Raw genomic sequence first — 17,183 nt, 5'->3', positions numbered from 1 at the left:
TGCTGTCGTGATTTACACTTCAGGGCCACCGTACAGGAGCCTATAATTTCTGTAGCCTACTCCGTAACAACAGACTACCTGGACGCCTTTTTCTCGTCTCTCTCCACACCTCTGTCTTCAGACTTTTGCGTTTTTACCCTTTAGACCAGGGGTCACCAACCTTTTTGAAACTGAGAGCTACTTCATGGGTACTGAGTCATACGAAGGGCTACCAGTTTGATACACTCTTCTGAAATAACAAATTTGCTCAGTTTGCCTTTAGTTATACATTATTAATGATTAATGATACTCATCTATGTGAAGACACTGATTCATGATTTCTCACAATAATTAAACAATGACAATAAGGTGGGAAACAGATATCAATATTCAGCACTTTAATCTCAGTAATTGTTACATTTTCAGATGATCACTTACATCACTACATTTCATAGGAAAAATGTCCCATTTTCACTAGCCACTGACAAACCCTTTTTAACAAATCATTAACTATGTTGCACTGTTTTAAAAAGTTATGAATTAAGCAATGTTAGAAAAATCAACTTACATATTTTTAAATACATTTTGTCACATTTTGAACTAATGACCAAATCTGCAGCATTTTTAACAAAATTATAACTGTTACATGTCATGAACAAACTTTTAAATTGAACACAATTCTTCAATATTTTAATTCAACTTTGTCATGGCACTGCCATGTTGCCACTGACAACATCTGGTATCTGTTTCTTTGTTAGTGGGAAGACTGGCATTGCATGCTGTTCACCAGTGTATTGTAATCTGGTGTGTAACTTGACACTGCAACTGTGAGTGAGTCTTTCAGATGTGCATCAGTGAGGCGTGTTCTGTGTTTGTTCTTGATGAAGTTCATGTCAGAAAACGCTGATTCACAGAGATAGGTTGAACCAAACAGGCTAGCAACCTTCATAGCTGCTGTGCATACTCCACTGTACTTCTCTGTGTCAACAAGGCACCAAAAGTTTGGTGCAGCCTGGTAGGCTTTGAGGTGGAGGTCATTTTGCAGTGTTATGATTTCAATCTCCATCTGTCCAGCATCTAAGTTGAACGTTGCACATGAAAGGATTGGAAATGAACGACACACATGGCTCAAGCTGATGAAGGTCACAAAACCTATTCTCAAACTCTTGCCCAAGTCTGTTTATGACTTCACAGTACTTTTCTGCAACTTTGTCAAATGTCTCAGATGCAGAAGCATTGTCTTTCAGCACCGACTGCACAGAGGGTAAGTGCAGCACCTTTTTTCTCTGTAAATCCGCAGAGAAAATGTTCATCTTGGCTTTAAATGCATTTAAAGCACTTATCATATCAACAACAGTCTTACCTTTGCCTTGCAGCTTGCAGTTCAAGTCGTTTAGTTTCCCAGTAATGTCCGTCAAAAATGCAAGGTCAAGTGTCCACTCTGTGTCCTCTAGCAGTGAGACGTCTTCGCCTGTGGACTGCTTGAACTCTTTGATTTCACCCAAAAGTGACAAAAAACGAAGTAAAACTCGTCCTCTGCTGAGCCATCTGATTTCTGTGTGTAGCAGCAGGTCACCATATTCAGCTGACATCTCCTCCAATAGCACCTTGAAAATCCTGTGCTGTTTTACTTTGGAGCGGATGTTGTTTATGATTTTGACAACGGGAGTCATCACGTGCTCAAAGCCGATCACTTTTGCACATAACGCCTGCTGGTGAATGATGCAGTGGTAATGCAGAAATTTTGGGATGTCTGGGTCACTTTTACAGTGAGCGATGAAACCTGTATGTCGGCCGATCATAGCAGGAGCCCCGTCTGTAGTCACCGCTACCAGCTTTTCCAATGGTACCTTTTTCTGCACGAAAAACTCCTTCACCGTGTTATATATGTCAACTCCCCTCGTAGTTGTCTTTAAGGGCAGTAGTGTCAGGAGTTCTTCTCTTGTGGAGAAATCTTCAAACACCATCCGGATAAAAACTAACAGCTGCGCTGTACTGCTGCTGTCCACGGACTCGTCGCACTGGATGCTAAACCAGCGGCACTTCGCCAGATCCCGGTCCAGATGATCGGCCAAGTTACCAGACATAGCTGACACTCGCTTAACTATCGTAGATGCACCCAGTTTGACGTCGGAGAGAGTGGAGATTAGATCGGTTCCATTTTTCTCGTCTTTAAGTACAGTGTTAGCAATTATCATCATTGCTTCTTTGACAACTTCTCCGTCTGAAAATGCCTTCTTCTTCTTGATCAGAAAATGTGTAGCTCTCAACGAGGCTTCGGTTACTTTTTGTGACTTTTTCGCCGGCCTCGTGAAAAAAGACTGTTGCTTACCCAAAGCTGCCTTTAGCTCACGGGCTTTTTCTGTCCGTAGTGCACTTCCCGGTGGGTAGTTAGCATGGTAGCTTTTGTGACACGTAGTGAAGTGTCTCTCCACATTGTGCCGCTTTGCCGTCGCCACAGTCGCCCCGCAAATGAGACACACGCAGGTTTCTTTCACAGTAGTAAAAAAAGAATTCCTCCTCCCATTCGTTGTGAAAGTGATAAGTTTTCTTCCTTTTTTCTCTAAAGTTTCTCTAAACTTATCTAAACTCATGTATAATGAACTTATTTTTAAGATATTCCATCCATCCATCCATCGTCAACCACTTATCCCGCGCACAGGGTCGTGGGGGGGCTGGAGCCAATCCCAGCATACGTCGGGCGAAAGGCAGGGTACACCCTGGACAGGTCGCCAGTCCATCGCAGGGCCACACATAGACGAACAACCACTCACTCACACATGCACACCTACGGACAATTTAGGGACACCAATAAACCTAGCCCGCATGTCTTTGGTCGGCGGGAGGAAGCCGGAGTACCCGGAGAGAACCCACACAGACACGGGGAGAACATGCAAACTCCACACAGAAAGGCCGGGCCAACCGGGGTACGAACCCACAACCTTCTTGCTGTGAGGCGACAGTGCTAACCACCGCACCACCGTGTCCCCTATTTTTAAGATATTGTCATTTTTAAATATATATAAATGCAAGTATGATTAAAAAAGAATAGCAACAGAATACAATTACATTTCAGACGCAGCTCACTAGTGAGTTGTGCTATTTTTAGAACAGGCATGCGGGCGACTCATCTGGTCCTTGGGGGCGACCTGGTGCCCACGAGCACCGTGTTGGTGACCCCTGCTTTAGATGGTAACGCAACAGTGGAGCATTTTTAAGATTTCCACTGTGGAGGGTGGTTTCACTTTTTTGCATTTTTAAGCCCCAAAAAACGCCGTCGCCGTATAAAAGAAAGGCACATCCGATAAAATATTTTTTCGTTTTCACCCACGAGCGACCTTCGTGTAAACAGGGCCTGAGTTGCTTTTCCAAGACCTGAGCGATCAAATCCTACATGTTTGGGATAGCATTGGTTGCTCTATTAGCCGCCGCCATTTTAGCAGATTTAGTGTCCGAGTATGTAGCTTACACGACAATGGGACCTGTTTTCTCGCACTTGCAAGCAATTCTCTGAGTCACTGTGATAGCAGACAAAACGATTTGCCGTTGAAGAAAAAGCAATAGACCTGGTTATTCAATGAAATGCGGAGGTGGGTACGAGAGCCTTAGTCTTCTACAACCATTGCGGTGCTGGTCACGTGATCCTCCTCTGTTGTTGTTTCCTGAAGAGAACAGAGTTAGACGACAACACACAGAGAACAGAAGGTAAGGGACATCCGGCACGTCAGGCAATTAACCTGGAAATGTACTTCCGATGACCCAGACTACTATGTGGTCATGATTTGAGGTTTTGAGTTAAATTTCCCCGAAACTATTAGATGGATTGCTTTGGAAATTTGTAACCACATTCCTGTCCCCCTCAGGATAAATTCATAATTCCAGACCAGTGATCCTTTAACGTTTAATCCAGCGCCATCATCAGGTCAAGTTTTCCAATACTTTGGTTCATGATCAATACCTGCAAAATTCATATTATTCAGCCTCAGCTGCACCTTGTGTTTAGTTTCGATTAGCAAATGTTAGCATGCTAACATGCTAAACTAAGATTGTGAACATGGTAAACATATCTGCTAAAAAAAAAAATATTTTTTACTTCTGATTTATTTTCAGATTTCTTTGATTGATCCATTATTTTATCTGTTAACCTGTTAACCCTTTCAAGCATTTTGAAGCATATTTTATGAAATAGAAGACACTTAATCCATTGATAGTGTAATAGAAATGATTGTAAAGTAATAAGAAGCATTAACCTTCATTCATTTAATTTAAAACAGTCTGGATACTGCACAAGCTGTAAGAGACAATCTTTTGAACCAAAACTGATTTACTCAGTTTTTGAAATAAGCTTTTTGTGCTATACTGTATAATCTGCACATAAAGCCAGTGAATGGTGTATCTGAGTGTAGCTTTATAGATGAGCTTTTTCAACGATCTGTGCAAAATTACAAACACATGACGTTCGTTCGTCTTGCACCATGTGAGCATTCATCATTCCTAATAATAACTGCATTAATAAAATATGAGGTTTTCCTTTCGTTGAACTCCTTTTTCTTTTCCTTTCCCTCCAGTTATTAGTGAAAGCATGACAAGCAGCAAGTCTGGCTATCATCTTGAATAATGTCAGCCGGGATGAGTCACAGGGACGTCTCAGCAATGATTTACCCTCCGTTCAGACACAGTGCACTGCTCCCTATCCCATCATACACTGGGGTTGAGGCAGGGTGAGGTCATCATTACCTGGACATGAGACTACAGGAGATGGGTTAGGAACAATCTGGTATTATCCTGCTCAATCCTGCAGTAAAAAATAGTAATAGCACTTAAGCTCCGTAGTATGGAAACACATAAACACAAATACACCTTCTATCAGGCATTTCTGAAATGTTAAATTAAATAAAGCCTGTGTGTCATTCATCAGAAGTGAAGCTGGCACAGCTATATGGGTTGTAGAGCCATAACTCATTTGCAGTACCGCCTGTTACATAAACCTCCACTCATATGCATAAAAATTCCATTGGTGTGCGTACATTTTGCTCTTCAATGCAATTTGCATGCCCGCGTGCAACGAATATTTCATCCTCCCACGCATATGCCCACTGAGCCTCTACTCAAAGGTAGCACATACAGTATACTGCTCTAGTGAATGTGCAGCAAAATGTCTAACACACACAGGGAGGGTGTGAATGAAATGCTGGCGCAGGTGTGGCTGCGTTTGGACTGGATGAAGAGATAACAATAGCTCCATGCTCCACCTGGAGTGATGTTTATGGGTCACACAGCCAAACCCTGCAGGGCTAAGGTCTCAGTCCGGTAGCTCTGCACTGAAGAGCCCCAGCATAGCCTGGAGATGTTGGCTTGTGTGTCATGATGGGAAACAGTGAGTATAGAACATACTGTAGAGTTCAGGGAATTAGATAAGAAGATGTTTGTTTTTTGAAAATGTGAGAAGATATCAAAGCTCAAATTGTCAAATGTGTTACATCTTGACATCAACATGTTAAAGAAACACAGTACGCTCGGACCAAACTCAAAAGTATGTTGTATGTACTGTATATTTCGATTTGTGAGGTGGTTTTGTGGAATAGTCTGGACGAATCGTTCAAACGAAGTATACATATAATTAAAAAAAAATGTAAAAGTACAAAAGATATATTTTTGAAAAGTACAGAAGTGAGGAATGAGAGTGTAAATCTCACTGATGTTAATTGTGTGTGTTTTTTCTTTTCTTTTAATAGCTTGATAGAATATCAGGTAAATTGGAGTAGTATTTGTGTAGTATTTAAAATTGTCTGTTTATTTATTTTATTGGCTTGTAAATTTGTCTATGGTAAAGACTGGGGGTAGGACTTGATAAGCCTAGCCTAGTGTTATGATGAAATTTCTTTGTTATTCATTTTCTTCTTTTTTTCTTCTTGTATTCATTATATATACATTCTTTTTTTATTATTATTGGTATTTAAAGTCAAATAAAATGCAATAAATCACAGTTATCCAACTGTGATTTATTGCATTTTATTTGACACACCCTCGTTTATTCATGGTATTCCATATGCATGTGTCCGGACCTGCAGTGCTGCAACAAACAAGGTCAGCCTCCAGGTATGGGCTGGAACAAGTAGACACAGTGTTTTCCGTCAGATCGTTTATAGACCTCTACATTTCCGACCGCACTTGAAGGAAGTGTCTTTCACGGAGAAAGATAAATATTCTAAATATTGGGGGGGACATATCCCCTGCATACCCCCTGAAATCTACGCCTATGCACACACACACACACACACACACACACACACAATAAAAACACTATCACACACATCTAGGCACGTACTGTATAAAGGCTAGCACTGTGGCACACACACACACACAGTGTGTCTGTCCCCAGTGCAGATGAAGAGATGCAAAATGACATCAGTCGCTCCTGTTTCTGTATGACTCATTGTCATTACACTGGCCAATAAAAGGCTCACCATTATCACTGCTGGGTAGAGAGCAAACAGGCCAGGTTATCACTGCACACATCAGCTGAACTGGACATGGGTCTATTGATCATGTGATGTGAGGGGGCTGATGGTCACTGCACAGGAAATAAATGTGCAAGATGGAGAAGAGGGTGTTACTGCGACATTCAGAGTGAGGTGTGGATTCATTTGCAGGGTGAAAAGTTTGAGTAGCTGTGAGGTGGAGTCATGGGATTACTATCCATAAAGCATTAATCTAATTTTGGTGATGAACATTACAACAAGCTGACAGATATACAGCTACCAATGTGACCAGTTTATAAAGTTTTTTTATGGCAGACATGGAGCCACACAAGCTTTAATTTAGCCCTTTTGGCTAGGCTAAGGTCACAAATTCCTGTCAAAAAGTGTTTTTGGCTCTTTAGCCACTAAAAGCTAGTGTTCATCAGCTGGTTGCTAACTTTGGTGGTCTGCTGTTTGGTGCTGGCCAGCTAGTGCCAGCCTTGTATCACACCTGATGAATGGCAATTATCTAGCTATAGATACCAGGCAGTGCTTTTTAACAACTGAAATAAGATACAAAGAGTGTATACTTCCTTTTATTATGCTAAATTTACTGTATAAGAGCTAATATTGAATAGTATTTACATTAATGTGCCGGTATTGCCAGACCTTCCTCCACACAGCATTCCGGGATGGGAGAAAAACATGCTCTGGTTTATTGGCATTTCTTTAAACCAATCACAATCGTTTTGGACGGCACTAAGCCCCGGACACAATGATGGTGCCTCTGCAATATAGCCTCGGGAAGGAACTTGTTTTGGTGTTTTGGTGGTAACGTGTATGTTCAAAAGTAGTCGTGCAGCAGAAACTCAGATTGGCCAGATAGTCCACCTAGTTGTCTGGATTTACCCTGCAGAGATCTGAGGAGCAGCTAACCATAGTCCTCAGAAATCCACCGAGAAGAGGAGGACATCACAACATTGAAGGACATCCAGCGGAATTTCAGGCGGCACCTGAACAATCCCGGAAATGGAACGTCGTCAATATAGACTAATGTGCCGGCAATTGTGGACTTGTAAGAATTTTAACGCTGGTTTAACACTTTCTTTTTCACCGAGAGAGAGATACTGAAGTCAGACATCCCTGATATCGCTGACTCCGAATCACAATGTGTATGATAGGATATGAAATGCATTATCTGGGGCCTGTTTCACAAAACCAAGATAAGGGATTAAGCCAGGATTTCCCCATTGTCCTGGATGAATTTAGCCTTGACTCGGTTTCACGAAAGCGGAGGCACATAAATCACCATGGAGATTTATTCTGTGCAGTCAGGATTTATTTAATCCTGGAGCCTTTTCTGATCACCCAGCAGTGGTTTTACCCTAATGTTATCAGCCTGGATTAAAATACAACAGGTGCATATTGCTGTTCATTTAAGTACTGTTATTATTTAAAGTTGTGACCTTTATTTTGTTTTTATAATTATCAATGTGACAGTCATTGTTACTGTTATATTGCTGTATGAAGACTGCTGTTCATATTGTTGTTAGAAGTTTGATGAATATATTATGGCAGTTGTTGAGATAATTAGAAAAGGCTGATAAAATTTCAAATGTGTTTTAAATGAAGTCTGTTACTAAGGGCAATACATACAATGCTGTACATTTCTATAGTTGACCAGTGCACCTTGAATTATTTTAGTTGATTTGTTTTCTTTTTTTATTCTTTAAAGGTCCCATGACATGGTGCTCTTTGGATGCTTTTATATAGGCCTTAGTGGTCCCCTAATACTGTATCTGAAGTCTCTTTTATATAGACCTTAGTGGTCCCCTAATACTGTATCTGAAGTCTCTTTTATATAGGCCTTAGTGGTCCCCTAATACTGTATCTGAAGTCTCTTTTATATAGGCCTTAGTGGTCCCCTAATACTGTATCTGAAGTCTCTTTTATATAGGCCTTAGTGGTCCCCTAATACTGCATCTGAAGTCTCTTTCCCGAAATTCAGCCTTGGTGCAGAATTACAGCCACTAGAGCCAGTCCCACAATGAGCTTTCCTTAGTATGTGCCATTTCTGTGTCTGTAGCTATTGAGGAGGAGAAAGGTGGGGGGCAAGGTGGAGGGTGGGGGTGTGGCCTTGACCAACTGCCACTTTGCTCGTTTGAAAGCCATGATGTCTTTCTCTCTTGGGTGGGCCAAATTCTCTGGGTGGGCAAAAAGGAGAAAGGGGAGGTAACCTTGCTCCTTATGACCTCATAAGGAGCATGATGACATGATGACGTTTTATATAAACTTTATATTGATTTTGAATTTGAGGGATTTTAACTGCTATTTGTCTGATTTAAAGGCTTATTCTGTACAAACCACATGTTGTGTGGCTGATAGTTATGTTTAGAAGTCAGAGAGACTAAATCTGTTCAGATTACGGATCATCTACAGTGTGTTGTTAATTAAAATCACCAACAGATCGCATGTAGAGCATTTTGAGAGCTACTCTGTCATAATTAAAACAACTGGAGACTGTGTACAAGCTGATATATGGGTCTGATAACATTTAATTAAATCGGAATTGGACCACAGTGTTTCTGTGACTTCCTGTTCAGCCTGAAGGTAGCTGGAATCGGCTAGAAACTGTCCGACTTGACAGCGGATTTTTGTCACCACCCCCCAGCTGCTCTCGCCTGCTCTCGTCCACTTTACCGGCGAGGTGCAGTTCATCTCAAACAAGCCTATTATGACTTAGAAAATTTATATTTTAGCCCATGAGAGAGAGGGAGGAACAGAGTGAAAGAGATATTTACGCATCATATTCTAGTGTAGAAAATTGATCTTCATGGTAAATTTCCTGAGTAACATTATCTTCTGCTTACTTTTAAGGCAAAGAGTACAACAGTTAATTTGTGCAAATGATTAGTGGCCTAATCCTTGAATGGAATGATTATGACGGCTTCAATTCAGTGCAGTGGTCAGTTAATGTATATATTTAGGCTACTTACGCATTCAGTCGGTCTGTGATCGTCTGCTACGCTTTCTCTCGCTGTTTACAGCGGCTGTGTTTCTTTTCTTTTTATACAAATAATGTGTTTCACGTCATCATACATCATACATCAGCAACTAAGCTGCTGCCCATTCTGTATAAAGTATGTACAATGCGTATTCTCCATTTTGGCATCAGTAAATCGACCTTTTGAGAGTTTGGAGTTTTGAACTGTTGGTCGGTCATGTCATCATCACAACATGACCGACCAACAATTCAAAACCCCCCAAAATATAATTACATAAATGTCTAATTTTCAGAGACCAAAGTGACATCCTTTAAAGTATATGTCATATACTTTTGTGTCATCAGATATTAAGGAAACATGCTAAGTTGAAATACTATCTTTTATGACAACAATGGTAATGCCAGTATTTTCTCCTTTTGAAATTTACTTTCTGTGATGGAATTTCTGTGTCAGGCTTCAGGCTTGGACCCAAGTGCAGGAAGGCAAGGAGGGAGCAGCATTTCGAAATAATGATTTAATGAAAAAAAACACAAAGCAACTTACAAACACGTAAGCAGGTGATATTCCAAAAAGCACAGGAAAAGAACAGGAACACAGAAGGAACAGGAAAAACCAGGAACACAAAAAAATTAAACTAAACCCAGGACAGAACACTTTACAGACTGACAACGAATGATGACAAACCAACAACAGCCACAGAAAGCACACAGACTAAATACACAAGTAAACGCAGGTGAAACAAGGGACAGGTGACACAAGGGCTGGGGAATAGACAGAAAACATGAGATGTGAAACAACAAGACAACGGAACAAATAATCACAATTAAAAGGAAATAACTACAACAGAAACCCAGAATCGTGAAATTCTGTTTGTGTTTTGGTCTTTGTTTTGTTATCAACTGCCCAGTTTGACAGCCAGGCCGGGTTGCCAGATATACCTGTAAACACATAGAACCAGCACGCTACAGCTGTAACGTTTGTACAGCTAAGAAAGCAGAAAACAAATGAACAGGATCAACGGAGATAGATTACATCCCGACCTAAAAAAACTACATGTTTCTAACAGTTGCATGACCAGGACGTTCCAAAACCCGGGTAAATATTGGAGATGTATTTGAAAGATGGAGACAGCTTAGAGCCGAAAAGGACAGAGTTGGCTAATTTCCTCCTGAACAGGTAAGCATTAGCTTCAGACTTATTTATCACGGCTACAAGGGACGGGCATTTTATGTCATTTCAACATTTGTGTACTCCAGAGGTGGGTAGTAACGAGTTACATTTACTCCGTTACATTTACTTGAGTACGTTTTTGAAAAAATTATACTTCTAGGAGTAGTTTTAAATCACTATACTTTTTACTTTTACTTGAGTAGATTTGTGAAAAAGAAACTGTACTCTTACTCCGCTACATTAGGCTACAATGAGCTCGTTACTTTTCTTTTTACCTCTTTGGTATTCTACGCGTCATTGTTTGTATTCCCCACGCGTACCCCTCATTTTAATGTTTTATTTTGAAAGAGAGAGAGAGAAAGAGACTTCCGCCAAAGGCTCTACCACGTACGTGACTGTGTTTCACCAATCAAACGTAGTTGTGCAGTCTCGTCAGCTGGCAACAAAAAATAGGCGACGCAGATGCGTAAATCAACGCTTATCAATATCACTTCCCCATCAGTCAGGACCAAGATCTGACCATAATTACACTTGTCCTTTCCATAAACTGCCGTTGCTTAGCCTATTATTTCAGTTGCAATCCTGCCAGTGGAAGCGATCGTGAGAGCAAATAAAAAATATAAAAAACATAATTCAAATGCTGTGCGCATTGGCTCAAGAAGCAGAGAAATAGCCGATATTTAATTCCCTCCCATTCAAATCTATATATTTCATAAATATACCCATCAGGGAATGTTTATGGCGTTGTCGTTCTCTAAATGTTTTAACTTTTATGAGCGCACTCTTCCCCCGTCTCTCTCTCTCTCTCTCTCTCTCTCTCTCTCTCTCTCTCTCTCTCTCTCTCTGCGCACCGAGCTCCGCCTGATCTTCTATAAGAACGGTGATGCCGTTATCAATCGAGTAGGCCTATTGATTGGTCAGTAGCCGGTTGATCTCTGATCTCCAACATAACCTGCTCCCGACCAGCATGAGTTACCACGGCGATTGAACCTGGTATCAAGTGATTCACCTTTGTGATAAAGAAAACCCTGGGTTGAACCTGAAGTTGGCTCGTTAACCCCAAATCTTGCTTCATGGTACAGGCCTCTGGCCTCATAATGAAAGCATGTTTACCCCTAAGGTAAATAGCTTAAATAGCTTAAATTAAAATAATCCAGGTAAATTCAAGTACTTAAAAAATAAAATCCATAAAATAATATTACATAAAATTAAATAAGCACAAGTAACACAAATTTCCAAACCTACTTCTTTTTACCAGGCTCTGCAGGCAGAACTAGAACAAGGTAATGGAGCTGCTGTTTGGCACTTTGCTTATTTAATTTTATGTAATATTATTTTATGGATTTTATTTTTTAAGTACTTGAATTTACCTGGATTATTTTAATTTAAGCTATTTTGTAATTGATTAATTTGTATTTATTTTATTGATTGGATGAACTATAATTTGCCTAAAGATGATTATTTAGTATTTTTGTCCGTCTGATTGAATGCTTATGTTAAAAAATAAATCAGATGTTACTCAACAGTTACTCAGTACTGGAGTAGTTTTTTCACTGAGTACTTTTTTACTCTTACTCAAGTAATTATTTGGATGACTACTTTTTACTTTTACTTGAGTCATATTATCTGAAGTAACAGTACTTTTACTTGAGTACAATTTTTGGCTACTCTACCCACCTCTGGTGTACTCACATTGAATTATATAGCTAGAGTACCCGAGTTGGTTACTCGCAAAAACAATTGAGACACAGCCAGTAAAGTGATCCCGACTGGTCCTGGCTAACGCTGCCAAGCTAACCCTGCTAACTGCTAATGTTACCGGAGGACCAGGCAAGCGGGCCACGGCTGTTTACAACGTGTTGCCTGTTCAGTGGCTGTAGCCGACAACGGTGACTTATTTTAAGCCGAGAGGGGGTCGGTAAATTGTGACGAGAGGACCGTGAGTTTGTCGGGTGGAGAGGACAGCAAGGTTGTTGTGTTTTTAGCGGTTCCTACAGTAATTCTAAGCAAAAAAAGTGTGTCTGTCAGTTGGGTACAGAGCTCCGCGTGAGCACGGGCTTTTATGATTGTCAATATAGCCAGCATCTAAAGTTAGCTACTCCGCTTTTCTGTGAAGTAATGTCTGGCTATGTGAGACAAGCGTCTAGCAACATTGTTGTGAATGCTGCAGTCTCAGCCTGGCAACCTCCGTGAACTTCGTTCCTGGGGAGGAGGGGGCGGGGGAGACGACTCTCTCCAGTATTTTGAATTTGTACTGCAGTAACTATTTTAAACACTAGTTGTCAGTATTACATATTGCACCTTTAAGTGATCAGTAGATAGATAGTTGCAGCCATAGTCAAAGTTAGTGAGAGTGAGAGTGTCTACAAGGTAAACAAAACAAAACACCCCTCCAGACTTTGTCCTGTCAAACACAGCTCTTATCTCAGGTAACAGGACAAAATGAAAATCTGAAGCTCAGGTCGAACCGTCTCAATCAATGAGTAATCAATATTGTACTTTGCATGATTATTCAATCATGTTTTGGTCAAAACCTGAGTTATTTTTTTTCTGTAGACAGATTCATGTATAATATATAATAATATAATAATTATAGCCATATCAGTGTGTGAAGACATTTACATGCATGGCTCCAACTGAACTGGGACTTTAAAACGAACCCTTTGATTAACCTGGTCATAAAGTCAAACATTTCCCAGCAGACAGTATCCTCTATTCCAGGTTCATGCCCTTCTCTTTATTCCTAATGCCATGCATCTTCCCAGACTTCCCAGCAAATCATTAATGGAGAGAGTGACAGAGAGAGAGGATGAGTGATCTCCCTCTCTCCTCCTGCCTTATAAAGCCAACGTTAGGACTCGCCATTATCAACTCCCCAGCCACTTACCCAGACAAGTGATTTGTGCCCGCATTACTCATCCGGACACAAAATTACATTATTCATCTGTCCGGCTCAGAGCCCCTCTATGGTGCTGAACTCGAGAACAGTAGAGCTGAAGTTAATTGATTTGCTGGGAGGAAATGTTACATGTTTGGGCAGATTAACATATCAGAGACCGAGCTATACTTTACCTTTGTACTTTACTTTTCACTCAAAAGCTTCACACTAACCTACCACTTGACAAACATTAAAGCAAAACTCTAAGGAGGGAACCAACAGTAAAAAAGATCGATGTAAGTTGTAGCATCACAGGCACCAAGGTAAATGTATTTAAGTTTGAACTCTGGTTTGTTAGTATTAGCATTGAGCATCATAATAGCATTTAAAAAGTGCTCCTCAACTTTGGCCCAATCTGATCTGCTTATTCAACTATTTACTTGAACATATATTTAAGTTAATAAACTCTTACCTGAAATTGGCATATTGTGTACACAGCATTACCTGAAAACCGTGTTGTGATAATCAGCCTAGTTGGGTATGCCTGGAAAGTATATATACATACAGCGTCTGGGGAGCAACTTGGGGTTCAGTGTCTTGCTAAAGGACATTTTAGCAAGATAATCTTGTGGTTAAGGGCCGTCCCACTCTATCTCTGAGCCACAGCCACCCAGCCATCTTAACAAATTTAGTCAGACCTGCAATGTATGTTCATTTTACATGTTGTAATATTTACAAGTTCATTCTTATATTTGAGTAAATGTACTAAAAATGTATTCACAGTGTTTATACAGTTAACTTTTTACATATCTGTGTTTAAACACACAGTATTTGCATATTTACCTGTTTAATTATTTACATCAGCAGTTAAGAATCAAAGTTATCTGTCTCCATCCAGCTGATCCTTCTTATTTAGATTGATACAACCACCAGATATCAAACCCTCACGTTACACATGTATAATTTCCCACCATGATTTCAAAATAGCTTCCGTGAGAAAGGCATCCATTCTTTGTTTTTAAACTATATTGGAGCGCCTTGGTGGCATGTCATACCCATAGATATAGAACAATAGATACTTATGGGATAACCGTCCGCCATCTTACCTGAGTACTGTTTTTATATCTGTGGTCATACCCCTCTTTATCCCCCGGATTTCCAGTCTGCCTCTACACTGTCATCTGTGAAATAAAGGTGAAAATACCCCCCAAAAAATGATTATAATAAACTTTATCGTATACCTCAATGCTTCGAACTCTCACCCTGTGTAAATAGAGCAAGGTACTGACACTAATAGGTTTAGGGGTTACATTCCCTGTATATCTCAGTGAGGTCCATAGCTTCAGTCTTTAGGTAGAACCCCTACCTGACGCATGACAAAGGCAACAGCTGAGGGAGGAATAAAGAGGCATTTAGCCAGAGGGTTCATCTCTTCTTTAAAAAACAATACTCATAGTCTTTTGGCTGACTACACACTGAGAAGGATATTCCAGCTGAAATACAAATGAATTTACTAAAAGAGGGGGGAAACATCCTGAAAGCCCTGTGAGCCCAATGTTCATGTCAATGCCAAATTAGCATTTGATAATGGCCCCCATTTCCTCTTTCACTAGCAGGCAGCAGGACAGCAGTCACCTGTAGAGCTGATGTGATGCAGCGGGCAGGACTCCCCAGATAGGAGAGGACTCTCCAGCCCTTCATATCCTGCCGGTGGGAGATTTGATTAAAGCATTCCTAATGTGGGGGTGAGGGCATTGGTTGTAGTTTGGTGGGTTAGTTCAAACCGATGGGCAGATCATTGCTGAGGGAAGATATTTTGGCTGCATTTTTAAATATAATGCCACTGATAAGCTTCCAGCCATGTTCAAATATATTCATATTATTGCTGCAACAAGCAATAATTATAATGATCAGTTTCTCAGGCTTATATTTTTCTGGGATAGAGTGATTTAGAGTGATCAGAGAGTGACTTCTGTGGAGCATCAGTAAGAATTCAATTCAATTTTATTTACAGTGTCAAATCATAACAGGAGTTATCTCAAGACACTTCACAGATAGAGTAGGTGTAGACCACACTTTATAATTTACAGCAACAATTCCCCTGCAGGAGCAAGCATTTGGTGCAACAGTGGTGAGGAAAAACGGACAGAACCTGACTTGGTGGGCGGCAATCTGCCTCAACCGGTTGAGGGGGCGAGAGAGAGAGAGAGAGAGAGAGAGAGAGAGAGAGAGAGAGAGAGAGAAAATGCACATGGCTTTAACTCCACAGATTCATCTTTTTCTCTAGATAACAGTGTATATAACATGCTTGATTAATTAGCTGCACATGCATGCACCTAACACAGGAACTAAAGCATTTATGCTATGACACACAACAGTTGGAAATCTCTACCACTCTCCAAGCTGAGCCCCAAACTGTGTGCTGTCACCGAAAAAGGCAATATGAAATTTTGACATGTCACAGTGAGAAAAGCACACTGCACCTGTCTCACTGCTGAGTCATTATTGGAAAGGTCCCCGTTGTGGGACTGATAAAGAATGATCTTATTTTTTACACAGCCATGTCATACACTAATCCTCATTTTATATTCTGGTCAAGATTAGTAGGCTAGGTTTTCAAATATTTCATGCTGAATTACAGAGAAATATGCTGAAAGGCATCACAAATTTTCCATTTAATGGTGCACTAATAACACGTGCCACCTTGGTTTTAACTCAAGCATGCTGCTACTTTTAAATCATCATTAAATAAGCATTTACAGAGTAAGTGGGTCAACGGTAGCTTAGTCCGTAGGGACTAAAGCTTAGATCGGGCCCAAAAAATCAAGCCCGACCCTACCCGAGCCCGATTTAAACCAGACAATTTTTTAATACGTGGGTCGTTATAACTGACGTTCTCAACTAAAATTCTGAGTTGTTTGAACTGCAGAAATTATTTTAGAAGGGGTATGCTTGGAGAAGTAACAAAAAAGGATATTGAAGGCTGACTATCATCTTTTCTGCTATGGCAAGTCTGCTTCATGTGTCTGTTCATCGTCGAAGTCCCCGTTTTTGCTGTCATAGGCGAAGCAGCATGCCGCACTTAATGCACTCGACAAAGCCAACACATATGTTGTCACTGCCCACGACTTGTTTAAAATGGCTCCATACCTCCAACTTTCCTCAAAACTTGCTCAAAGTTAATTCTAATTTTTTTATTTCAAGCTCCATGTTGCACTTAAAGGTGCACTTTGAGTTTCTGCATGGTTTCAGTGCGATTTCATTTTTGTCTCAAATTGTAGGGATCTCTCCTTGATCCGCTAGCTGCCTACCCCCTGAATATACTGTGAAAAAGCCCGGTCTTGGGAGAAAACACAGGGGTCGTAAACGTCAAACAAACACTAGAGGCACAGGCGGTGCACCAAAATACAACAAACCACTCCAGCCAATTACTGACAAGATGGTTGGGGGAGAGGGTGGGGGGTTGGTGAGAGTTAAGTCTGTTTTACAGTTCTGCGGAGGCTCCACACTGCAGAGGCTCCACGCTTACGTAGCCTACGTAAGGGGCCTGATGTTTACTGTATACTTGTGCGCTGGTGTGTGCGTCGAGCCGGCGTGTGTGTGTGTAGGAAGTGGGTGATAGAGCGAGAGTGAGAGAGTGACGCGATTAGCTCCGCAGCGAGTATCGACTCTAGAGTCAGGCTACGGCGT

Source organism: Perca fluviatilis, chromosome 11, assembly GCF_010015445.1.
Source record: "Perca fluviatilis chromosome 11, GENO_Pfluv_1.0, whole genome shotgun sequence".
NCBI classification, from domain to species: domain Eukaryota; kingdom Metazoa; phylum Chordata; class Actinopteri; order Perciformes; family Percidae; genus Perca; species Perca fluviatilis.
The sequence above is the reverse complement of the archived record's forward strand: the minus strand, read 5'-3'. Positions refer to the sequence as shown.